Here is a 27500-nt window from a genome sequence, read left to right on the forward strand (position 1 = left end):
CCAGCGCTTTAAGATTACTTGGAGTGCAAACGTGTCTCACAACGCTCGCATCATCTGCATTTATAACACATCTTCGCTTCCAGCCACAGTTTTACTTTTTTTTCATTAACAACTAGGTTTCCTTCCCCGAAGAATCTCTTTTCCTTCCTGCCCCTCGATGTTGAACCCGATTCTTGGTATCCCCCTTCTCGTTTCTTGAAATCGATATCGGGTTTTAAAGATAGTTATCGGTAGTTTCATTTTCTCTCTTCGGCGTTGAATCTCAGAAATAGTCTGGAACAAACTTTGTGTATTCTAAGAATATTCACACTCTTCCATTTTTTGTAAAAGGTCAGTCTGAATTGAATTTATTTTGAATTTAAGCACTGTATATTCAGGGCTCAGTTCATGTGACTACGTATGTTTGTTTTTTAGAATAAATGCATAATGTCAGGAGCTTTAGCTGAGAATATGATTTGAAGAACTGAAACTGTGTTGCTTATTACCAGTACCTCGTATTTATGGAGATGGAACGCACTGTGTATGGCTCTTTTCTTATATATATAGCAGGCATATTTTGCATAATCACAGCTTTGCCTATTACAGAGTGCTTACTGTTATAAAAAAAAAAAGCGATATTTATATTTTGCCATGCTAACTACACATTATAATCCATCCTACCAAACAGTTACTCACTGCCTTCAGCTCCATGGTCAGCATGTACATTCTCTGATTGCTCACTAAACACTCAGTGTCCTTTTACTGTTTAAATTTCTGGAATAATTGGGTACAACTCATTTTCTTTGGCAACACATTTGTATTCTGTAGGGGCTCTATAATGCCAGACTACCCAGTACTAGAGTCCTTTTATGCCCTTTCTCTTTGAGAGGATGTAGTGCTACGTTAAAGTGCTTTGCCCTGTAAATGCATTTTTATTAGTGTGCTCAAGTACTGCTTTTTTTGTCAGTTTGATTGTTCTTATTTTTCTTGTATTATTCTGACTCGATATTTTTCTCGTATTATTCTGACTCGATTGTCAAGATAATATTTGTACGTTTAGTACTGGAAATTGAGTCTACAGATTATTTATTTTGGATACAATGACCGCTGTTGTCTAAAGATTTATTTACTCTTGAATACCCTGTAGGGGTCAAGGTGCTCAATTTCGTGATAAGAATCCTCGAATATTAAGTTTTGTTATATAATTAGATTACCTTTTTTTTTAGTATGTATAGTTAGAAATAGTAATTAGGCAAATGATAGGTCACTCTTAGTTCTAAGCTCCTCAACGCTGTCATGGAGGCAAAATCCACACACCAATATGACCATAAAGTTACCTTTGTGTTAGGGTCGGGTGGGGTGATAACTGGAGAATTCATGCGTAGCTCTGGTATCGTTTCTGGTATTTTTGAGGTACGGTTCATTACCCGTCGTCTTCTACAGAAAATGGTTGGTCATTTCCATTTGGTGATAGTTTTCGTGTTTTTTTTTTTTTGCTCTACCTATTATATCTCTCTCTTTAGGAACCGAATATTGTATTGCTAAAGAGTAAATGAGAAAGTTACACCAAACAAACCTAATTCAAACTTACCATACAAACAATGCTTGGGGCCTCTTAAGTGCGTAGTAGATCATAGATACCTGGGTCCATCAGAACACTGCTATGAAATATGGTTCCATGGGTAGTGCTGGAAACATCTTATGCTCACAGACTTGGAGAAATGCTTTTCATTGTTTTTTATACCAAAAACATCTTAGGGATAGATGAGTGACAAACTTGCGAATCAATTTTAGGAATGTTTAGGACAGTAAAAAAAAAGTGGGGATTACTGTTCACAAATTCAGCAGCAAAGGTACATAAGTTATCAGATTTTAATGGATAGTGAAAGTGACCATTCAGAATTTATGCGTAGGCATGTTCACACTATCAAAATCTTGCTCATTGAGCATTAATGTATTGTCATCTCTCTAACAAAGACTCTGTCACTCTGTTTTTTTTTTATTTGTTCCAGTGATACTTGTCAGAGAATTTTCATATTGTAAGTCACACATCCATGGAATAAACTTTTGTCCCCAATCATTAACTTTAACCCACACTTATCGAAAATCCAAAGGAACTCTGTTGAAAAATCTCACAATTGATGCAAAAATCTCACAGGTGAGCTTGGAAAACAAGTCCATAACCTTCATTAAACAGTAAGTCGTTGTTAGTAAAAGTAAGATGACTGTATGAAACAAGAAATTTAAACTATCACAAGAGTAGTTGATCTGTTGATAAACGAGGAGGGAGAGGTTGTGTTGTACCATTGTGAGACTGAAACCAAGGAATATTTTTACTATTTTTTGAAGGTTGCCTTCATGGATATCAGAGGAAGCTTTGTATAGATTTTGATATCGCAGACAGTACTTGTATATAAGTGTTTCTTGGAACAGTCCGCTGGCTTTTTAGACCTTAGAGGAAACTTGTATTGAGTTTATTATCGCATAAAGTACTTTTATATAATGTTTCTTGCAATAACCCGCTAGTTTGAGCAAACTCAACAATATCATTCCATTTCAATCTCTGGACTTGGTCCGCTGCAGCTTCTTAGATTCTGTTTTGTAGGCCCAGCCATACCGGAACTGAATGCATTTGTCCCTGATTTCTTTAAACAAAAGCAGGATAGCCAGAGATAATGTTAGTGGTAAATCTCCTTTGCTTTCTCAGAGCCGAATCTCATAGTCTGTACTTGACACTTAGGAAAATAACCCATGAGAGAGTATGTAAGACAATGTTTTATATGTCTCCAAACTTGTCACTTGTAAGTCTGAAGTCCATTGCATAAATGACTATGAAAATTTCTGTCATGTGTCTGTCATTATTTAGAAAAAGGGGTTATTTTATTGATTTACTAATTTTTCTTGTACCTTCTTTGAGGACTTTCTTGTCATGGGGTAAATACAAGTAAAATATTTTACAGTTCTGTAAAATTATCTGCCTTATGACAGCTTGATTAGAATTCTCAATTTTCATTTTCTTATTAGGATATGCCCTATGTTAGGGATGATGTAACATGGAAGGAATAATTACCCTTATGAGCTATAACTATTTGTTTTATGGTGTTTTTATTTATTTTATGTTGCAATGCTGTGATCCACATACCATTTATAAACTGGTCAGGAAGGTTTTAGGTATACCTGTCCAGAATTGTAGATATGCAGGTTTGTAGGTTTTGTCTTAGATACTTGACCAGGTAATTCCTCCACCCACTACAGTAACCTTGACTCACTTTTTTAAAAGTAATTATGTATTAGTACATAGAAGTGTAATTCTGTTTTTCGACGATTCCATAATAGAATAATGAAGATTATCAATGTTCTTGACACAATTCGGGTGATTTTTCATTCATTGTTAGAAGTTTTCTTTTGACATTAATTTAGGTGGATTCGGTCAGCATTAAAAATTAATTTAAACTGAAACAAGGAATATAGTTATGTCCAGCCTATATACTGTATACTCCACCAAAAGGGTGATTGTCGTGGGTTACATTTCCTATTTGTCTGTGTGCAGGATTACTTGAAAAGTAACAAACGAGATTTTACGATTTTCTAGAAAGTTCACTGTTTTCCATGAAGTAGTTGATTAACTTTTGGTCTGGAATCAAAGCTAGATCAGAAACCAGGATAGTTTTTGTTTCCCTTATTTGTACTATCAGTGATATATATATTGAAAGGAAAATGGCAGCTTCCTCGTGATTGCAAGATAGCATATGTCATTGATGCGGAGCGTTTGGATAACTTTGTTGATCATATCCTTATATTCTTGATGAAGAAAAACGTAAGTGATGCAGAACTTTTTGGAAAGTGATGTTAATGAACTTGGGGAATCTTTACAATCTCTGATCACCCTTTCCGGGTTCTGTTTCTTCTGTCTTTTTACTACGTGAATTGGTTTATTCCAGGTTAATGTAGCACAGGTTTCTTTCATAAAGGACTACTTTCATACACAAAAAGTATTTCATGTCTGCTGTTACTTTGTAAGGAATTGGTATTTTGTTTTCAGTTTCATGCATTTTTTTAATTGAGAAAATGAAATATTAAAATGACGTTTAATTACTCTGTAGTATTTCTAGTCACATTTTATTGTTTGAAAAAGTTGAGGACATATGCTGCTTATCTATTGTTTTGTGGGGTTTTATAATTGTAATTTCAGTTAACGTTTAATTTCTTTTTCAGTTTGTTCTGACGCGTTCAAATTTCTTCCCCTCTGGGCTCAATCATCATAGATGAGTAAGTAGTCCGCCTAATACTTAATTTTTCCTCTTGTAGTGTCAGCTTCTTTTTGATGGTTTTTCTTATTTCAAGTCAGATTTGAACCATTACTGTTCTCCTAGAGTTTGCCGTCTTTCTTAATAATATATTTTTTACTGTCTTCGTATTTTTTATTGCGTTGTTTCTAATAAATTTTCTTTTTCTTTTTTCCTTGATAACATTGATATTATATTTTTTTGTGCCTTCATCATGAACCATACTTGAAGAAAAGAGTAGCGATAGTGGGTGGTAAGCTAAATTCAGCTGTTAGATGCGTAGAGACGTAGGGAATGATGGACTTTGAATATTCTAGGCTATTCATTGTGGGCGTGACAAGGAAAACAGCCACACCTAAGAAAGACCGCATTTAAGAGTTCTTGCCAGGAGCTCTATTACTCTTTAGTAATGGTGTATGTATGAAATGTTGGTTCCTTGCCCTATTTACCCTTTAAAATTTGCCTCTTTCTTCGCATCTAATTAAAATATAGTTATTGATACATTTCGAAATAATACAAAAATCCTCAACACGGATACAACTAATAAGAACAACCCACGTAAGCCTTATGTACTAAATGTCCGAATTAAGTTCAAATCATATAATACAGTCCTGATTGCTTAGCATTTCATGGTGAATAACAGTGTTTTCTGCAATCAAAATAATCAAAACTACCAGTTGCTAAATGGTTTGTATTAACTGAACCGATGGTGCGTAACAGCCATAGAAAACAATTGTCGAAAAATTCCCTTTTGAAATAAATTATTTGGTGCATAGGCTTTGAAATCTTTGCACCAGGTTTTGTGGATTCTGGATGAATAATGTTTTGAGCTTTTAACGATGATATTTCCAAATGCGGTCATATTCCAAAACATTTCAATAGCTATGCATTTTTTCCCGAATTTTAAACTCTTCAAAGAATAGTTCACAGATACAGTTACGTCATTTTCAAATACTGGCTGCTATTCTTATCCTTACTTTCACTTTGACGTTCAGTTTCATGTTTACAGTTTTTTTTTATTCGTTCAGTTAAGGTAATCATCCATGTACAGAGATTATTTCTGAATAATAAGAATCTCTGAATGGTAAATCATTTTCTATTTAGCTCAAAGACTTATTTTGTATATTTGAAACCGATACATGTAAATTTGATCTTTCTTCAGTAATTATCATATATATATATATATATATATATATATATATATATATATATATATATATATATATATATATATATATATATATATATATATATATATATATATATATTATATATATATATATATATATATATATATATATATATATATATATATATATATATATATAGATCTCTCTCTCTCTCTCTATATATATATACATATATATAGTATGTATATTTATATATATATATATATATATATATATATATATATATATATATATATATATATATATATATATATATATATATATATATATATATATATATATATATATATATATATATATATATATATATATGGTAAACTTTTAGTGCTTTTGCTTGAAAGAAAAGGAGTGCTTTTACGACGGCAATTTTTCTCTGTTTAAAATAGTTTTTGTTTATACACGTGGGTCGATTTTTAAAAACATATTTTTTTGGCAACTAGGTTTTAAAATGTACTTTTTTCGGGCCATTAGTTTAGTTTGTTTTTTTCTTATTGTCGAATTTTAATTGTCATACCTATTCCCAGTTTCTCTTTATTACCTTCTAATTGAGGTTTGAAATTAATTTCTCTCATGTGGGTACTGAAATATTTGGTTTTTCTACGCTGAACTTTGGGTTCTTCCAGATACATGCGTACTGTGCTTTGTAGGACAACTTACTGGTGGTTTTGTTTTCCTTTCTTGATATACCAAAACTTCATGAAATTCTTTATCTTATTAATTATATCCACATAAATGGTTCCAATGCTATGTCATCGTCACCATCATTAATACCATTTTGAACTGCATCAATATTGTAACTCTCGTTTAAGATTTTATATCATAACATACTTATAATCATCTAATCATTCGATATTTTACGTATACTTCGAAGTTTGCATTATTATTATTACTGGATTAATAATAAAATTTGATACAGTGCTGTCACCTGACTAACCTCCAACCGTTGCGCCAATGACCCTGACACCTAACGATAACTGTGCCTCACACAAATTCCGTAATAAAGAACAATTGCCTTTATTTTATGTAGTACCAATCGAACCATTCCGATGATGAGTCTGTTATACATTCTTTCAGTGCTGGCTTCTCCGTAGAGGAATTAAGTACATTCATAACATGCAAAGACCTGATACTGAAGTCCACCTCCCAGGAGCGATCCACAAAAAACTTATCCTCTCACGAGAAAATATCATATGTCACCACGCAGTTAAGGATGTGCTTGGTACCCGTCTTCCCCGACGACCCTTACACTTTGCCACCAAGATGGCGTGCTGGTTTAAGCCTGCGTGCAGTGTTCAATATGGCAGCAAATTCCTTCAAAAGGGTCAAGTCACTCTCAGAGAAAACCGTAGATAAGGACCCTGTTTGGGAAGCTATCAAAGGAATGCAGGAAACCCTTGAAAGACTAACAGCAAGCCACGAAACTCTCTTGAAATGGGTATCAATTGATTCCTTACTGCCCACAACACGAGAGAAGGTGGGGTTACGATGTGAGGTCAAGGTGACTGTATCCTCCTTAGTGGGGAACGCCCTCCCTCCCATGGATGAAGCACCCACGTCACCCATAGACCTATCAGAGGGGACATGAGCCTCCAACCTCCTCTTCCTCCCTAGTGCCTCCAGTGGAGGGTAAGATATTCTCAGACAAGACTCCCAGCTCTTGTGAGTCTTCCAGCCTGACTCTCTCCCCCAACCCCCAATGGTTGATAATGATCATGATGATGATGATGGGAATGGCGGCTGGCAGATACAAGCCAGTAGAAAAAAGGAAAGAGCCTCTTGATTGCCCATATGATGGAACCTCAGTCCATGTGAGCCACTTCGCCTGAAACCTGAAAAGAGATATGTTTGTGTTAAACAATTTGCTTTCCTTGGTGAAGCTAGACACCATGGTAGAGAGAGTCAGTTCCTCACAGACTCCGACCCTCTTATCTAACATGAATTCCCATGCAAAAGTAGACAAAGTGGCTTACAGGATTACCTGCCTATTACAACACCTCGATGTTCGTCAAGGCGAGAATTTGTCCTAATATAAAAGTCTCAAGATATAACTTAATTTTGGAATCCTTCATGGGGTACATACTGGCATTCCATGCAGCAGTTTGGGAGCAGATCCACCTTCTACCACAAGTGCCAGCTCCTAACCTACTGTGAGTGACTGCCCATCCCCACCTGCTAACCTCTTGAACTCAAATGATCAGCTTATTCATTTTCCAACTTTGTGAGTAGCAGTGATAAATTTCCTGGAATATTTATGACTTCAAGTGGAAAGCTCTCTTCAACATGCTCTGCAAAAACTTTAGGTAATTCTAAGTACTAGCTCCGGGCCTGTTTTTACCTTGGAAACTGGTTTTTTCTACACTTTTAGGGCTTCTGATACTGACGGTGAGTTTGTTTGTTGTTGGCCAACTGTTATTTTCCCCTAACTCTACTCAACAGTAAAGGGGGACTGTGAGAATTCGGGGTTTTGGGTGGGGGAGAACACAGAAATGGAGCGGACATGTTTACGTTGGGGAGGGCCCCTCTGGAGGGGGAAAACGAGAGGGAGCCATTCGCCAACAGGATGGAGTTAAATTCATTTTGCCGTGTTTAGTACTGGCATCGGGGGTTGGAATGTCCCTTCACCATGTTTAGCACTGGCCCTGGGGGTACCCATATGTTAACAAGTTATTGCACTTGTTGGATGGGATATGAACCGTTCCAAACAGACATACCCGTGCTCTGTCTTGTGAAGATCGTGTATGGAAACCCCTTGTTGGATGGACTTCAGGGGTTAATTACAGGTTAATTACATTTGTGCAACAAAAACTGAAGATAAATCCATAATTAGCAACCAAAAAACTGTAGAAAAAGTCGTTAGAAGGAAATTGCCGCCGCAGAGCTACTACTTAGATCCACCAAACTTTAAAGGAATCATTGACTTGCAAGAAACGCTCCTTTGCCCACGTGATCTTTTCATCTGTGATTAAGTGCACAAAGACTTCACAGCTTCCTCGATCTTGTCAATGTAAGTTACATTGTAGCTGGTTGCACATAAGGTGCCCTATATTTCCTGTAGCACAAATCTGTAAACAATAGAGTGAACATGATAGAGCGCTAAGTCTTCAAGTGCAATTAGGAGACCCTATAAGATCCTAATTATTTATGTTTATATACCCTGGGAAAATAATTTTGATCATTGAGTTACATGCATTATTCACGATTCTTTTGCTTGTATAATCAGGGACTTTAATTCTCATCCTGGAAAACAATTTTATAACAAACACTTGCTTTTGTCAAAATCACACTCGCCATATTAGCATTGCAATGCTCCATCCTCCCTCTTCCTATACATACTGTATATGCAAAATAGAACAGATACAATTATAACCTTAGCTGTACCACTGTATCATGTCTTCATGCTGTGGTAAATCAATTGTGACCTGCAACATTTGCTACAGTCTTGCAGCAGGCTACAATCACATCCCCTTATAGGTGTCATTCAATACTCCACCTTTCCCCACCATGAACCTCCAACTAATCGCCTACCTACTGTTACCTGGGATTTTAAAAGCCACTAGAGAACTAGATCTTTTAGGTTGACTTCAGCAACAAAGTGCCAGTCAGTAGTTCAGCCTGCAGATGCCACACTATGCAATAAGCCAATATGTAAAAATGGCTACTACAAGAGAGACCTAAAAGAGTTCTATTTGCATACCTGGCTGGAAGACCTGGTTAAAGATCTTTATACACATTCATGATAAATCATTTAACTGTGGAGGCAAAATGGTAGCCGGAGGGAAGGACACTTTGCATTGATAATGAGGCAGGCAAAAACTCATGAGGTTTAGGAGAAGCCATTGGTGACTGGGCCATTGCAAGTATGCGGGGCAGTCACTTAAGCATCATCCTGAATTGCATAAACGATCAAGGTTCCCAAAGGAAAGTAGATAACCTACTTACTGATCACATTGTTTCATTTTTCTGATCATATTATGCCAGGTAACATCACCAATGCCGTCAAGAACTTACCTAGTAATAAATCACCCGGCTGTGATGGTCTCCCTGCAGAGGTTTTCAAATTCTACAACCTGGTAATTTACTTTTGCTAGCTGCTCTATTCAGTGCATGCTAATTCACTGGTTTCTCCTCCTTACTCTTATTCACTTAAAAGATGCTGCTGATCCTGGCAGTTTGCAATTACTAAAATTTCATCGAAGATACTTCAGTTGGTTCCTCTGGTGAAATTCTCTACTTTCTGCACACTGCTGACAACCAGTTCGGATGTGAAGCAAACCACTCAACTGCCACCTGCATATGTATCCAGAAAGCATTGCTGAACTTTTACCAGTCATCAGCCTCTCCTGTATTCCTGTGTTTTTGATGTGAGTAAAGCACTTGCCACAGTAAACTACCTGAAGTTCTTCCTGAAGCTGCACAAAAGAGACAAACCTTTATATTTAATTGGCATTTTATATTGCTGGCTCTCCACACAGCAATTCTGTGTCAGATGGGGTATGTATTGTCATGCAAATTTAGCTCCCTAAACGGGCTCCAGCAAGAGGCCATTCTTTCATCATATCTGTTTAATATGTACACAGATGTTCTGAATGTCAAATTGAACTCACTCCCAATCGGACGCACTGCCAACGAAATAACAATAAACAACCTCTTTTAGGCTGATGAAAGGGTCTCCAGAGACTAATTGATACTTGCTGCAGATATTCACAGCAATTTGACATTCTATACAATGAAACCAAGATCCAGTGCTTGTCGCTGCTCCTGAGATTGCTTCAGGCATACTGAAGAACCACAACTTTTCCTCGGAGGTCATCGTCTGGACTTGGCGCATGAATTCCTGTATCTGGGTCATGTTATCACAGACGATCCAATAGATACAGCTGATATAGAACAGCTTCCACGTAAACTATGTTCGGCTGGCAACATGATTACAAGATTTGCCTTTTGTCAACGAGAAACGAAACTGCTGTTTTTCCATTCGTTCGGCTAGAGCATTTACGATGTTCCCCTGGACGCACTATATCCAGAGGACATGAGACCTATCACTGTTGTTCACACTGACAATCTGAGGCACCTCACCAACACACATTGCTACCGCTCTGCTAAGTCTGATCACCCAACTAGGAAACAGTAGTAGTTCGCTTATCCATAACATCCTGAACAGTGAAGCAAGAAGATCTGAAATGCGGGAAAGATGTGCTATTGAGTCATCTGTTCCATAAATGATGATTTCTTTTATCACATGGGTAGCCTTAGTTGCTATGTATACTTGTTCTCTATTATTGCTTTTAATAAGTATTACAGTGAATCTGTTGTTATTATGAAGGCTTGCTCTTTCACTTTTTATATTGAGCATTCTATACCTGAATTCTGTATCTACCCAAGATCTCTAGCTGAAAATTGATTGTATGCTACTATTTTTATCGTTGTTATCGTTATTTTTATTAATAATATTATTTAAATATTATTGAGATTACTGTTATGAATATCATTGTAACTCTTATTTCAACAACTGTTTGAGTTTAGCCGATTACTACTTTTATCTCATTATCTCTTATATCTAAACTCTTTGTATTATATTGTCCCTACTTTTTATATTTCCTGTATATGCCCTAAGCTGAAATAGAGGGTATTATTATTATTATTATTATTATTATTATTATTATTATTATTATTATTATTATTATTATAGCTGAAAATGATGGCTGTATTTTGCGAATTTATCTTATACAGGATCTTTTCTATTCTCCTTATAATTCGCTTTTCAGGCTCAGCGATGTTGGTCAGCAACTGGCCAACATTCGTATCAGAAAAGGACAGTGTGAGATGAGGAAAGTGTTTTTATTGAATTATTTGTTCAAAAATCTGTAGATTTTTTCGTGGTCTCATTCAGTGGTTTGGATTCTGGATTCTTTTCTTATTTCAGGTTGTGGTGCCGTCGACATGTTTCGACCAGCTCGATGGTCATCCTCTGGACGTGGTTGAGAAGGATCTAGAGAAACAAGGTGCTCGGGTCGTTATTTATAGGGGGTCTTGATTGTTGCTGAATTATGACTGACTGCCTGGGGCAGGTCGTCTCGAGCGGAGCCTGTTCTCCCGTGTTGATGTTCGGGGCTCGTCTTGCGTGCGAGCAGCACTGTAGTGCTGGGGAGAGTTTCGATCCTCAGATGCGGAATTTTGATTCGCTCGCTCGCTATGGGGGTCGTTCAGTGCAGGTGTCCTAGTGGCCGTGGGGAGGGGAAAGGTTTCCTGCATAATGTTGAGGGTTGGTTTCTCCTGGAAGTATTGCACATTGGGAAGGAGAAACCAACCCTCAACATTATACAGGAAACCTTTCTCCTCCCCACGGCCTCCAGGAGACCTGCACTGAACGACCCCAATAGCGAGTGAGCGAATCAAAATTCCGCATCTGACGATCGAAATTCTCCCCAGCACTACAATGCCGCTCGCACACAAGACGAGCCCCGAACATTAACACAGGAGTATAGTCTGCGCCCGAGACATCCTGCCCCGGGCAGCCAATCATAATTCAGCCCCGATCAAGACCCCCTACAAATACCGACCCGAGCGCCTTGTTTCTCCTCCATGCAGGCCTTGCAACAAATTAGAATTAAAGAGAACAAGGCCTTCCTGGCTGGGATCAAGTCACTGCTTTACCAGCACAGCGAAAGAGGAAGACCAGTCACTATGAACTGGATACCGAGTCACATAGGAATTCCAGGCAATGATAAAGCGGATGAACTAGCCAAGAGCACAAGGTACATTGACAGAGTGCAGATCCACATACAACCTGCACTACAACAGATCAAAAATGCCATAAAACCGTTCATGAAAGCAAACATGCTGGAAGACCTACGGGCATGGACAGATCACTCCCCGACTGCCAGATGGTACAAATGGGCAACCGACCTAGTGCCTCCCCCCATAGATAGGCACACACCGAGAAAACTAGCTGTATGTATTCACAGACTAAGGCTAGGATACAGAGCCTGCTGGGAAATTGTTAACCCCAGTGTCAGACCATGTGAGCACTGTGAGGAAGAAACACAGCAACCTCTCCTACACTACCTGCTAGAATGCAGAGAGACAGCACTGCTCAGAGGCGAAGTACAAGCTGATGTAAACTCACCAGACGCAGCTAAAATAGCAGCAACACTTGCAAAGGCAATAGTCGAGGACATCGACACACATGCCCAGCTGCTAGTAAATTTACCGCCACCAAGATAGAACAAAGCAATGAGAATACTCAAACTTCTCACTTTCTGCCTTCTAGCTGAATTAAGTAATGTAATGTTAAGTGTGTTCAGAGTGGCACTGGCCACCAACTCACTTAATATGTACTTTCATACTACCACTACAAACAAACCAAGATGGCCCTCTTTAACTACCACCATCATCCTCCTCAACTCATCCCATCCCCTCACCGTAAGGCCCTATACACATCATCTCTGTCTTATTCCAACTGAACTACTCTACCACTAAGAATACTCTGCAGGGACTCTAGGGTTTAATAAAGGGTTGGACAACCCCACCTGCAATGTTTCTCTATTTTTTTTTTTTTTTCAAAGGCCTTACATCTTCAAACTACTACTATCCGTGACATGATGGCCCCCTCCCACTACAACCATCATCCTTCCTCCATCCACAACTGTCTCTACTACTAAATCTCTTTCAAATTTCCTATAACAAATGACCTTCTGAATTTTTCAGATCACCTACGGGCCAAACAAGGGAAAGGCCTGTGCCAACACAAGAGTTGGCTTAATACAATACAACAACCTTGTTTCTCCAGATCCTTCTCAACCACATCCAGAGGATGACCAACAAGATGGTCGAAACATGTCGACGGTACCACAACCTGAAATAAGACCAAGAAGACATCTACAGATTTATGAATGAATAATTCAATAAAAACACGTTTCTCATCTCACTTTCCTTTTCTGATATGAATATTGGCCAGTTGCTGACCAACATCGCTGAGCCTGAAAAGCGAATTATAAGGATAATAGAAAAGATCCTGTATATGATAAATAAGCAGAATACAGCCATCCTTTTCAATAAGACCTGCCTGAAAGAGTGTCTGCTCCCCTATTATTATTATTATTATTATTATTATTTATTATTATTATTATTATTACATGTCTCTCTTTTGGGCATTAGGTTGGGTTTATAGTATTCTGTTTTTCCTACTAGGGCTGTAGCTTGGGATCTGTATGTCAGATACTCTCGTGGTATGAGACTACTAATTCATTCGAAATACAGCCGCAAAGATATACTTGTAGATACAAAAGAGGTTTGAGCACCAGCAAAAGGAAAGGTTATGAATGAGTCATATGTCTGGTCTTTTGAACATGTCGCTAAGAAGTAGAAGCAATTAAACCGAGAGTTAGAAAATTCAATAATGGGGGCTCATATGTCTCACTGTGTCAGGAGTTGGCTTATGTGGTGAAGACTGATGTAGTAGTAATAAGAGAGGAATTGAAAAGTCCAAGAAGGGGGAGAAATTTTATAGTAGGCCTAGTTAGAGTGTTTGAGGTGTGAAGAAATCGGGAATTGTTGATTTGTAGTTGTGACTATCTGGAACACAGCATAGTGCTGGATAATTTGTTCCATTTCATCAGGTAATGAAACTTAGCATGTGGGTGGGGGAGGCAGCTAGGACTTTTTTGGCAAGAGAGTGGAATTTAGTGAAAGTTATAAAAGGCAAATAATAGGGAATAGGAACTATTACCCAAGTTGCATCATAGAGGAGATTCAAGATTCACAAATCTAACTATAGGTCTGTGATGTTACAAAATCTACAAAAATAGAGGTTATAGTTAGAGATGCAAATAATCAAGAGAAACATCACTTAAATAGGTGAATTTTAGAGAGGAGAAGAAAATTTATATGCTAAATGAGATTGTAGAAAGGGAAGCTTAAAGACTAGACTCCACGTAATAGAAAAGTGAGTAGAAGTCTCATAGCCACCGGAAAGGTCAAGGGCGGATCCATTATTATTGTCGGATGAAATTCCCATGTCCCTATCTGTAGACTCAAATACCACACAAAACGACTGTGAAGGATATTATGGTGAAAGTGGAATCGTGTGGTGCAGTCAGGATGGTCCGATGTGCAAAGTAAGAAGAGACTGGTTATTAAACATGGCAGAATATTCAGTTTTGTAGAGGCAAAGGAAATGTGCCAAAAGTAGAGAGAAATCAGATTGTGAGGTTTTAGCTGTCTCCATTTGCATGTCGCAAGTTATAGTTGGTGCTTTGGCCATCCTATTACTACTCAGATCAAGAACCCCATCCAAAACTGGTGGTGGTTTTCATAATATGAAAATCCGAATGCATTTGGGTCTTTGATGAAAGGGGAAGTAGAAATCCGCTTCCATTATTTTTTTTTTTCTCTCTTTGCAGTTTCTTGTAAAAAGGCTGATTTTTCTTCCTGTCATACTAATTTTTGGTTATTCAGATACAGGCGAGGAAGTCAGTTTATCTGGTAACCATTCGTTTTTTTTGCGAGTGAAGACAAAAACAAATGTTTGTCATCCAACTAAACTGATTGTTGTGTGATTCTAATATAAAACCTATATATCAATTTTATAGGGTCGGGGTACACATTACTCTTTAGTGTACAACTTATATCTCATTAAAGGCAGCTGGTGTGTCATCGAATAGGAGGAACAGACCCTTTCATATATAGTTACTCTCATGAAACTAGAAAAAATTAACAGAGAGCGATTGCAAAGCTTGTGCGATTAAATTTTTGGGTAAGATTAAAATTGTATTTCCAATTGCATCACTGCAATAATACATAAAGGTAGTGTACTTTTAAAAAAAAAAGAAACTTTTATAAAAATTACTTTTATTTAATGTAGATTCCTTTGCTGTCCTTTTAGTTTACAGAATAATGCAACAGACTCTAATTTTAAATTTGTTTTTAATTTTTTTTTATCGTTTTAAAATCATATAACATATCCCTTCCCTTGAACATTTGAACTAATTTTAAAAAATCAGCAGTTGCTGTTATAGAAATATATTGCCGAATGAACTGTAAAAATGCTTTAATTTTTTTCAAGTGAATAGTATAATTTGAGTTTACGCTAACACTACAATGAGAGGTTTTTAATTTATTTTGGTTTGTATTACCTTGCCACGTTTGAGGTTAGAAAATTTTGTGAGATCTGCAAAATGGGTCAAAGTAAAATTAAAGTAAGTGATATCAGGTGACGTTTTTTAGTCCCCAACATAGAAACATTGCTTTCATGACTAAAAACCATTCTACCTCGTTCATCAAGTAGGCACAAATGTCCGATTTTCCGTGATGAAACTAAAGCTTTTCACTTAGTGAAGGGTCCCTTATTAGTGTACCCAGTTACATCGTTCATTTCTGATGATTTATTTCCTCATTATCCAACCTGTCAAGACCGTTCATTGTCAGCCTACCTTAGATATAAATGAAAGATTTTTTGTGGAAATGCCGTTAACACAAGAGGAACAGAGACAGAGGCAGAGAGAGAGAGAGGGGGGGGGATAGATAAACTTAAAAAGCTATGTCACTTTCTTTGGCTATAAAACGCCACGTGCGGTCATGTGGAAATATATGTATACAGTATATATATATATATATATATATATATATATATATATATATATATATATATATATATATATATATATATATATATATATATATATATATATATATATATATATATATATATGTATATATATATATATATATATATATATATATATATATATATATATATATATATACACACACACACACACACACACACACACACATATATATATATATATATATATATATATATATATATATATATATATATATATATATATATATATATATATATATATATATATATCCATATGAACATACGTGGCATTTTTTATATTGAGATAGAACTCTAATATCATTGATGTCTAATACACAATACCTCGAGAATAACTTGAACTGTACCCAGTGGGAAATATTATTGGCATGTGCTTAGCCCCCAGCCAGGATTTGAACTTACACCTTTGGCTTAGATACACTTACTGACCATATGTATATATATACTGCCTATATAGGACATCGGGAGTGTCACTATTCATCTCAGCGACCTCGGAAGCTATGGATTAGTCGTTTTTGGTATTTTACATGTCACCCCTTGCCACTCCACCCCCTTTGGTGCCAGTGATGTCTTACCCCCATAGTATTCTTTCCCAGCTAGTAAGTCATATGTATACCAAGTTTGGTTTAAATTGCTCAATGCATTTCCGAGTTATGCTAGGACATACACACAAACACATACATACATATACTGTATGCATCCATTTTTACGTATATATATGGGTGCACCCCAAAACAACTTTTCTTAAAAGAGCTAGTCCCAAAAGGGCTAGTACAATTGAGCTAATGCGACCAAATGGCTAGTATTATAATATCTAGTGACAAAATCGCTACTGTGACAAAATGGCTAGTAGTACATTTTAGCTGGTACTGACAGAGCTGTTAACCAAAATGGCTAATTTCAAGAAACTGTAGTTTGTGTTTAAGTGTTAAAATGGTTTACGATAAATGCTAAAATAGTTAGCAGAACAAACTATATATTTTGCTCATAACTATTAGCCTTTATTCAGTTTTTCATTTTCTTTTATCTTATTTTAGCAGAAATACAGTAGTAATATTTTACCCAACGCAATGAGCGTTATCAAGTCTCAGAAAGGAAGCGATACGGTCAGCTACGAAGGATTTTTGTATGGTAAAAACACAACACACAAAACAACCCAGACCTGGAGATGCGTAATTGTAGACTGTAGGGGTACACTGGAAACTCAGTTGAACTACAAAGAAAATATTGAAGTAACACTTGGACAAGAACATAACCATGCTGCAAATCCTGCAAGGCGAAATTATAGTTGGTGTTTTGGCCATCCTATTACTACTCAGATCAAGAACCCCATCCAAAACTGGTGGTGGTTTTCATAATATGAAATGTAAGAATTGCTCTAAGTAAAATGGATGAAGAAGCCCCTAATTCTAGTGTACCGCCACGAAGAATTATTGCCAGTGCAGTACAAGAGGACGACGACGAAGCAATGACAAATGTCCGTCAAAAAAGGGCTCCACAGAAACGTATTCAACGAAAACATTGTAAAAATAAAGGTTACCTTCGTGACCCTACATCTGTTGATGAATTAATACTTCCTAAAGAGTTTAAAACAGTTGCCATAAATAGAACTACGGAACCCTTCTTATTAAGTGATGTAGCTAGTGACTCAAAGAGAATAATCATATTTGCCAGTGAACTAATGCTCGATCAACTTGCGAATTCGAAATTCTGGATGTGCGGTGGTACTTTCAAAGTTGTACCTAAATTGTTTTTTTTTTTTTAATTATATAAATTTAACTCGGTTAACATATGAAAGAGCATCGAGCTTCTGAAAGACAAGCGTCCATAATGTAACCCTGAAAACGTAACATTAGATTTTGAAAAATCTGCTTTTAATGCTTTCATGAAAGTATTTCCTGATGCAAACATAAACGGATGTTTCTTTCATCTTTCCCAGTCAATATGGAGAAAGATACAGAACATTGGGTTAACAAATAGCTAGTATCTGATGCCAGCTGCTGTCTTTATTATCAGATGCTTGCAGCCTTGGCGTTCCTTAATCCTGATCAAGTGACAGATGCATATGAAGAGCTAAATGAAGACCTCGAATTTTTGCAATTAGATGAAGAAATGCAAACCTTGCATGACTATTTTGAAGAAACTATATTGGGAGACGCCAGAGAAGAGGAAGGAGAACAACTATATTTCCCATCGAATTGTGGAATGTTCGGCAAATAACAGGAAATTATATAACAAGGACAGATAATAAGCTAGAGGGATGGCATCGTGCTATTCAGGCAATGTTTGACTCTGTCCATCCAACTGTACGGCTCTGTTTTCGGGGAATTCAGAAAGATGAAGTTTTACAGAGAAGTAACCTAAGCGCGTATATCAGTGGACAGGAAGCTCCTGTCAAAAAGAGAACTAAAGAAATGAACGATAGACTTAGAACTTGATTAACAAGCACTCACATAATGAAATATCTACTAAAGATTTTTGGGCGGGAATCAGCTATAACATAACATATTGAAACTTTATTTGTTTTTACCATTATTAAGTGTTTTATACTCAGTTTTTCTAATAAAGTATTTTAATCAAAATTATTATATTGTAGATATGTTTTATAACTTTTTTATACATGTAAAAAAACTGTTCTACTAAAATAGAACGAAATAGGAAACTTAATATAATGACAAACAGCAAATTTTATTTTGATGTTTCAGTTTTAATGCTATTAAATTAGCTGTTTGGGTTAATTTCTCTTTCAGTACCAGCTAAAATGCACTACTAGATATTTTGTCACAATAGCGATTTTGGCACTAGCTAGAACGTCAGACTCATAGACTCATATGATATATCATATAAAAATATCACATATATATATATATATATATATATATATATATATATATATATATATATATATATATATATATATATATATATATATATATATATATATACATTACTGTATATATACACACATATATATAATGTATATATTGTATACATATGTATAATATATTTATTTGGTATATACACATATATCTATATATAAAAATGTATGTATGTGTTTGTGTGTAATGCATTGAGCAATTTCTACCAAACTTGGTATACATATGACTTACTATCTGGGGAAGAATTCTGTGAGGGTAAGACATCAGTGGCACCTAAAGGGGTTGGGGGTGGGAAGGGTGGCAAGTAAAAAGAACCAAAAACGACAGATATTAGTCTCTAATCCATAGCTTTCGAGGTCACTGAGATGAATAGTGACACTCCCAATACCATTTAAGTCCGAGTTCAGCCCCGATAGGAAGGGTGGGTGAGAAGGGGTGGGAAGGGGGTGACATGTAAAAATAACTGAAAACGACAGATATTAGTGTCTAATCCATAGTTTTCGAAGTCATTGAGATGAATAGTGACACTCCCGATGCCCTTTAAGTCCAAGTACAGCCCTGATAAGAAATGGGGTGAGAAAGGCTGGGAAGCGGGTGACATATAAAAATAACTGAAAACGACAGATATAATGTCAAATCCATGGTTTTCAAGGTCGCTAAGATGAATCGTGACACTACTGTTGCCATTTTTAAGTCCAAGTTTAGCCCCGATAGGAAAGGGGGGTGAGAAGGGTTGGAAAAGGGGCGACGTAAAAATAACCGAAAACAATCCATAGTTTTTAAGGTCGCTGACATGAATAGTGATACTCCTGATGCCCTATACGTCCAAGTTCAGCCATGGAAGGGGTGCGTGAGAGGGGGAGGGCAGGGGGTGACATGTAGAGAAAACCAAAAACGATGGATGTTAGTGTCAAATCCACAGTTTTCGAGGTTGCTGAGATGAATAGTAACACTCCAGATACCCTTTAAGTCCATGTTCAGCACCAATAGGAATGGGGGTGAGAAGGGATGAAATATAAAATGTAAAAATTGCTGGCCAATGTAATTGAATCAACTATCTTAACAGGAAAGGGAGAGAAAGTGAGAAAGAGAGTACAGGGGTGTTGAGAGAGAGAGAGAGAGAGAGAGAGAGAGAGAGAGAGAGAGAGAGAGATTGTCAGTTGTCATTCAGAGTTTTCCTGGGCAGTGCTGGGTTGGTCAGCTAGTACATCTATATATATATATTTATACATATATACATATATATACACACACACACACACACACACACACATATATATATATATATATATATATATATATATGTATATATAATATATATATATATATATATATATATATATATATATATATATATATATATATATATATATATATATATATATATATATATATATATATATATATACACACACTCGAATATCAGGAACCGTGCAAAAGTTAGTAGCACTTGCGTCGAAGAGACGAGTTTTGTAACATAGGTCAAACAAACAACCTTCAAGAACTACCTCTTCTTGAGTCTTTGCTTATTAAGCAGTTAGTTCCCCAACTGAACTCCTGGACCTCCTATCTCCAACTTTATCTGAGTAACTTACTTTTGTCCTTCCTAATGTCATTCGGTCTTCTTTTCTCTTTGCAAAAGGTTGGTCGGCAGTGAAAACTTTTAAATATATTTGCTAATTTTGAATCTTTCGGTCGTTTCATTTTTTATGATTTTTATTAGAAATTTTAGATCGTTTCTTGATTTATTGTATTTATCAATACATTCTCAGAAGATGTAATATTGTATTATTACGAAACGTTGCAATAAAGTATAGAAAAATGTTGAAATTAGCCAGTTGCCTTCGTCCACTCATGCTTTGAATATATATATATATATATATATATATATATATATATATATATATATATATATATATATATATATATATATATGAATATATATATATATATATATATATATATATATATATATATATATATATATATATATATATATATATATATATATATATATATATATATATATATATATATATATATATATATATATATATATATATTATGGTTTCTTGGAGAGCTAAACTGTTTTGAAAAATATCTTTATATTATATATATAATATGCATATATATATATATATATATATATATATATATATATATATACATATATTATATATATTACTGTACATATATGGTTTCTTGGATAGAAGAACTGTTTTGAAAAATATCTTTACATGCGAAATACAGATAACTCTTGTCTCCCAAATATTTAGAAAAATAAATTACACCAATTACAACTTCTCCAAGACTCTTTCTTTACCATATATAGCAACGTTTTAAGCAAAATCCCTTACTGGGGTAATTCTTGCCCTTAAAAGTTAGGTCTCAAATGTCTGAATGTTTTTGAAATACCTGCATCATTTCCCCTCTTAGCCTTGGTACTTTTCTCCAGTGTTGAAGAGCTATATGTTCAAGCCTTTATTGTCTGTTTATCATGATTATGTATGCAGATGTTTGTTACTACAGTTCTCTCAAAGTCATTTATTTCTTCTGGTTTTAAAATTACCATTGAATATGGTTCACTGCGCAGCTGTAACATTCGGCTTCCGAGAGATTATGACGAAACTTTAACTTTCCTTAATCGAAATTCGGACTTTTCATTCCTCTGAAATTGTGGAACCTGATTTTATCAAGTTTCCTTTTGGTACTGTAATTTTTCAGGAATCGTTGTTGACAAATCTTAGTTTGTGGAATGAGGTGAAGATGGTTGCTTTGTGCCCAGCATGGTTCTCGTCACATGAATAAGAAGCCAGTACTAACCATGGGTGAAAAGTCCTAAAGCGAACTGGGCGTTTTTTTTACATTAATCTCATGTTCAAGAAATACTGGTGTTTAAATTCCTTGCGTATTTCCCTCTCCTTTTCTTCTTATTCCTTCATTTAAGGTACTTCTTTCTCATTCTAGCAGATTCTTAAAAATCACCTTTTTGTCGGTGCTCATGTTTCATATGCCTCTTCATGAGAATTTTATTAGCCTGGAGATTCCCCTTCGAATGTTAATGTTCATACAACATATAGTTCTCCCACCAACTTTTCATAAGGAAATTACGTTAGAGACATGTTGTAATGTACGTTTTCATATTATTTCGTTTTTATATCATTTTCATAGTTTTATATCATTTTCATAGTTTAAGTGAAGAGTCTTATAAATTCAGGAGGGGAGATTTCGATAGAAGCTTCATACAATCTACAATCTCTATGAAAATTATATGATGTAAAAAAAAACTTCTATGTTCAAGGAATAAAATAACCTTTCCTTACGTGAGGGGTTTTGAGTTGCATTAAAGTTACCCTCGTGTCTACCATCATCTTTTTACCTCTTTCATTTGCGCTTTTGAATTATTGTTGCGTTTTTATTACTTTTATACATACTCCTCTCTCCTCGTTTCACTTTGGATATCTATGATGATAATAAAGGAGGGAGTAATTAAAATTCTCGAATATTTGTTTTTCGTTTCATGTATTTACATATAACGCAACTGTTGTTTAACGTTTAATACCAATAGAGAGACCCGTGCGTTACTTTTCAATGGAATTCCTAAAGAAATCTTTTTACTCTTGCCTATTTTGAGGTGTGTGAATGTGTTCATGTATAACCAAATATGAAATATTGAACGCATTTCTGCAGGCACACTCATAATAGAATCTTATAAGTAAATCATGTAGTTTTCTGAAAGATAAATTATTTTGATCCACATACTGGCGATATTTGAAAATATATGAGTATCCTCGCAGGATACATTGCCATTTCAGTAGAATAACTTTAGTTAGTAGAAAGGACAGGAAACGTTGTAGACGAAGATATATCAATATGAAGATAATGACAATTAACAAATTTCCTTTTTTCCTTTGAACACCGACCATTAAAACCAAGTCGCGCATACCTCCCGGGTATAAAATTTCTCTCTCTCTCTCTCTCTCTCTCTCTCTCTCTCTCTCTCTCTCTCTCTCTCTCTCTCTCTCTCTCTCTAGATTTTTGTCATCGCCCAGACTTGACTTGCCATCTCTGCCGAAATCAAACACCAGGAGTTTCCGTCTAAGAAAGTTCGCGTCGTTGCCGAACTTATGTACGACTATTTTATTTATGAGTACTTGCTGATAATATGAAAAAAGTTCGATATGATGTTTGCTCTCTTGACATCTCTTTTATTCGCTTTTTATTTTCTATAAAAAAAAATACTTCAAACAGACCGGACCGGAAGAGGTTTTGTGACCAACAGTTAGGCATGTGTTTTTATTCTTAATAATCAAAGCAATTTCAAGCGCCTAATCTTTGGAAAATGGAGCGATATCCCAGTTCATGCAATGACTGGTACACCTTAAATGACAAAAAATAAAAATGTGTATATGCGCCTATTACTGGTCGTTATAGAGACCCCGTATGTAATATTTATCGCACCTTGAAATGATATCACATTGGCATCAGTATATTTTGGTGCTTTATTTTTCCATGTTAACGTTGCTGAGTGCAAAACCGACGGTATTCGGACAGCTCAAAGGAAAAGCATTCTCTCTCCCTAGAGTTAGTCGTCTTCTCAAAGCCATCCGTGTCTTTGATTTCAATCTAAATGCCGTGTGTTACTTTTGACCTCATTGGAGATACATGAGAAATTTTCATTAGCCTAAAAAAAATTTAATCACGTCGTTGAGGGTATTTTCAATTCTTTATCATTTTATAGTTAAACTTAAGGGAACCAAGTCTGGATATGTAAAATTGAATTGCATACCTTTACACCCTTCCTGAAAAAAAAAACACACTAAAGGAAACCTGGTATCTCTCTTTACAAATGGAGACTGAAAATAATTTCCTTTATACTTCCAGACTCTTTGAACTTGATACACCCAGTCAAACATATTCTGTAACACACTTTCAGTACTTTCCTCACCAAACAATTGCTTACTCTTTCGATACAAGCAAGGAAACATGTGTTTCTCATTAGAAATGACATTTAATGAGTAAAACGCTTGTCATTAAAAACATGCAGATACCTAATAATTGCTGACAAAATTACTCGAAGAATGAAAGAAACATATCTCCCATATTGGTTATCGGAGACACACTGGCATATATAAAAAGGAAAAACAGTGTAAGTTAACTGACTGGTGTAGATGAGAAGGACAACAGGCAAACGCACAGTACCTCAGCTCTAAAGGCATTGAACATTAGCTACTAAAAGGCTAATGTTTCAACAAATGACAATGTTTGAAAGCTAGCATCAACAAAACAACTAAATATAGAATATAGATGGTTCTGAATACGTTGTATAGAAGTGTACGACCCCGTTCCATTAGGCCCACTGTTCGCCAAGATCAGCGGATCATTAATGTGGCTCACTTAAACCCACCCCCACAACTGACATTGCGATCAAGATGGAAAAAATCTAGTTTATGCACAAACCATTTACAAACGAAATACTGAGAGAGAGAGAGAGAGAGAGAGAGAGAGAGAGAGAGAGAGAGAGAGAGAGAGAGAGAGAGATTGCTAAGATAAGTTAAACTGTTCACGATGAAAGTGGAGCATGTGCAAGAATATGAAGATGAGATGGTCGTTAGTTTAGAGCAAAAGCAGGCTAAAACAAGGGTTTACGTTTCCGCGGATGGTCAATCTCTTCATGGCCGGAGTAAAGTATGAAATTAGATATAAGTGTAATTATTGTGGGATACAGAAATGAGTCATGAACGGAGTAATGTACTTGTTGATGTTTCTAGGCGATACATTACTGACTGGTGATAAAGAGAACTGCAGAAACAAGAAGAGTTTGAAAGTTTTTGCAAAAGGATAAAGTTTAGAACAATGTAAGCAAGAAAACTCTTATGGTAAACAGAAGCCAGAAAGATGGAGAAATGAATGTTGATATAGGATGCAGGAGATTAGAATCGATTGAGTCATTAAATATTTAAAAGTAAATATAATGGTTGATGATGGAAGGTGAGAGAAGGTGAGTTACAGAACAGGTGAAGAAAGAAAGACAGCATTGTTGTGCATGGATGCAAGATAAGTTTGCGGTGTGTGCAAAGTGGAGAAGAATGGCACAGTGTACGTGTGTGTAGTATACAAAAGGTGACATTGCAGAAGATTTCTATACAGGGATGTCAGCCATAATAAATTAGTTAAAGGTCCAAGAATGAATGAGTCTTGAGTACCTTACTTGAAATGGTAGCTATGTTTCTCTGGTTTAGGTAATGTTCACTTTATTATATCAACATCAGTAATGTCCTCCCTTTATCAGACCAACACCCAGTAATGTTCAGTTTAAAAATGATATCCAAACTTTTGTGTGTGTTTCATAAGCTTGTTTTTGCGCAATGAAGTGGTCTCATCAGCTCGGGAAGGCGAACGGTTGCATATTCTTCCTCTCATTCATTTAATTGTAGAATATAATTTCCATTCATAAATGTTTTACGTTTTACCTTTTTTGTATAACATCTATTGTGTTAAAACGCTAAAAAATTTTTGGCAGATCATGAACTGCATTTCCTTAGCCGAAGGGGCCACATATTATACGAATATATGCTGGGAAAGTGGCTGAATTTCTTATTGTAGGTTTACCAAACATACCCTGTTTATTGTAGGCTCTGATTACAATAATATGGTCGAGAAAGGGCATTTTGTCATGGTAAATTGAAATAATCTTCAGTTACTCTGTCTTTAAAATGTTAATATTAGAAATTAGAAATTAGTTTATGCCTAATGAATATGAAGTCTAATTGGAAACAGAATGACAATGGAGAAATTTTATATTTTCTAAAGCTACCCTGAAATAATAAATTAGCAAAAGAAAGAAATGCGAAATTCTCATTTTGAATTTGATTTGTAAAGTCTCATTAAATATCTTTTAAATGCTTCTCAATAAATTTTCTTCCATCATTAGTTTTTATTGTCTCGGAATATCCAAAGAAAATGGACAATCATTTAAATAATAACAATAAAGATGCCCATTTAAAAGGAAAACGAATACGAGAACTGTATGGGATGAAAACTGATTGTAATATATTCTTAGGATTTGTTTCTTTTGTCTCTGATGTATTTGTCTCATGCGTATCTAATATTTGTCTTAAGTAACGGGTTTGTATCATGCATATCTAACATTTGCCTTTAGAAACGGAATAAAGCCAAAACGAGAGAGAATATCATATATAATAACATTCGTTGCTTATATCAGATCGAGCATGGGCAGAAGTTAACCGTTTGCCACTTGGAAAAGCTGACTCTGGGGTTGACAACACAAGGAAAATCTTGTAATTATGTTGTCGAGGCAACAAGACCAGCCAGACTTTAGGAGTCGTATTATCCTTTGAGATGGGCCCCAAGCTCTCTCTCTCTCTCTCTCTCTCTCTCTCTCTCTCTCTCTCTCTCTCTCTCTCTCTCTCTCTCTCTTTCAAATTAAGTTCGTTGCGGAAGAAGCGCGAGGTTGGTCCCTGATCGATAAAAGGAAACTCACGGGTACGTTCCATATGCCCCTGCTGGTTAGGTCACTGAATTAGTTCATTTTTCCTTAGTCAGCTGTTCTGAAGGTGAAGATGGGGACAGAAAGAGGAAGGGATTAAAAGAAATGAAAACACAACGGACAAGAGATATGGGCTCTGTCAAATTTCTTATATAACATCTAATTAAAACCGAGGTAATTCTCTCTCTCTCTCTCTCTCTCTCTCTCTCTCTCTCTCTCAAGTCAGTTCGTACACTAACTGACATTACAAACCTATTGCACGTGTTTTGTGGAGTGTTTTTCAGGGTGTTTTTCAAAACTTTTTGGGGGCGACGGAAGTGATGTTCTTCCCGGAGCTGCAAGATCCCGTGGAAATTTAAAATCAAAGACACTCTTCCGTTTCCGCCCCATATTTGCACAGCTAAACGAAGTCAACTTACTCATTTTCTTAGTAACCATGTACTAATCTAAATATGCAACAGTAATCAGGTATTCCTTTACCTTTACATCAGCTGTTAATGTGAATGTAGTCTCTTATCACCTAAATGAAATTTGAAAAGCACTCATCTTTGAAAAGACTGGAATGTTTGTTACTCTTTGCTTGATAATGTAATACTGAATATCACAACAAAGTGAAAAGTGCCCAGGCAGTAAATTCAACTAAATAAACAGTGCAAAGGGAAGCCAGGGCAAAACATTATTACTCTGTGCGGTTAGGGAGTAGACCAGTTTGATTTATAAGATATATTATTATTTTAACTAGTCAGTGGGAAAAATTGGCTATGTTTGCCTTGTTTTTTTTTATTGCTTTTTAACAAACTGAATGAAAATGTTTACAATCAAGACCGAATTTTCTTCTTGCATGCATTATTACCTGGGACATAAACCTTATCTTTTGTCAGTTCGTTGAGTCAGTCTATTGATTGCTCTGTTTTGTGTTACCTATTTTGTATTTTTTAATGTATTATTATTATTATTATTATTATTATTATTATTATTATTATTATTATTATTATTATTTATTTTTTAGTTGCTGTTGTTGTTATTGTCAAA

General features: G+C 35.7%; 1 long non-coding RNA gene across 1 annotated transcript in view; it reads left to right on the forward strand.

The window, feature by feature from the left end:
- LOC136828656 (uncharacterized) overlaps positions 1-27500 on the forward strand; it is a 180983-nt gene that overhangs the window by 152376 nt on the left and 1107 nt on the right. The window contains exon 3 of the long non-coding RNA XR_010850169.1: positions 4195-4248. This is a non-coding gene — a long non-coding RNA (uncharacterized lncRNA). The remainder of the gene's footprint in view (positions 1-4194; positions 4249-27500) is intronic.

The sequence above is a fragment of the Macrobrachium rosenbergii genome, chromosome 3 (assembly GCF_040412425.1).
Source record: "Macrobrachium rosenbergii isolate ZJJX-2024 chromosome 3, ASM4041242v1, whole genome shotgun sequence".
Classification (NCBI taxonomy): domain Eukaryota; kingdom Metazoa; phylum Arthropoda; class Malacostraca; order Decapoda; family Palaemonidae; genus Macrobrachium; species Macrobrachium rosenbergii.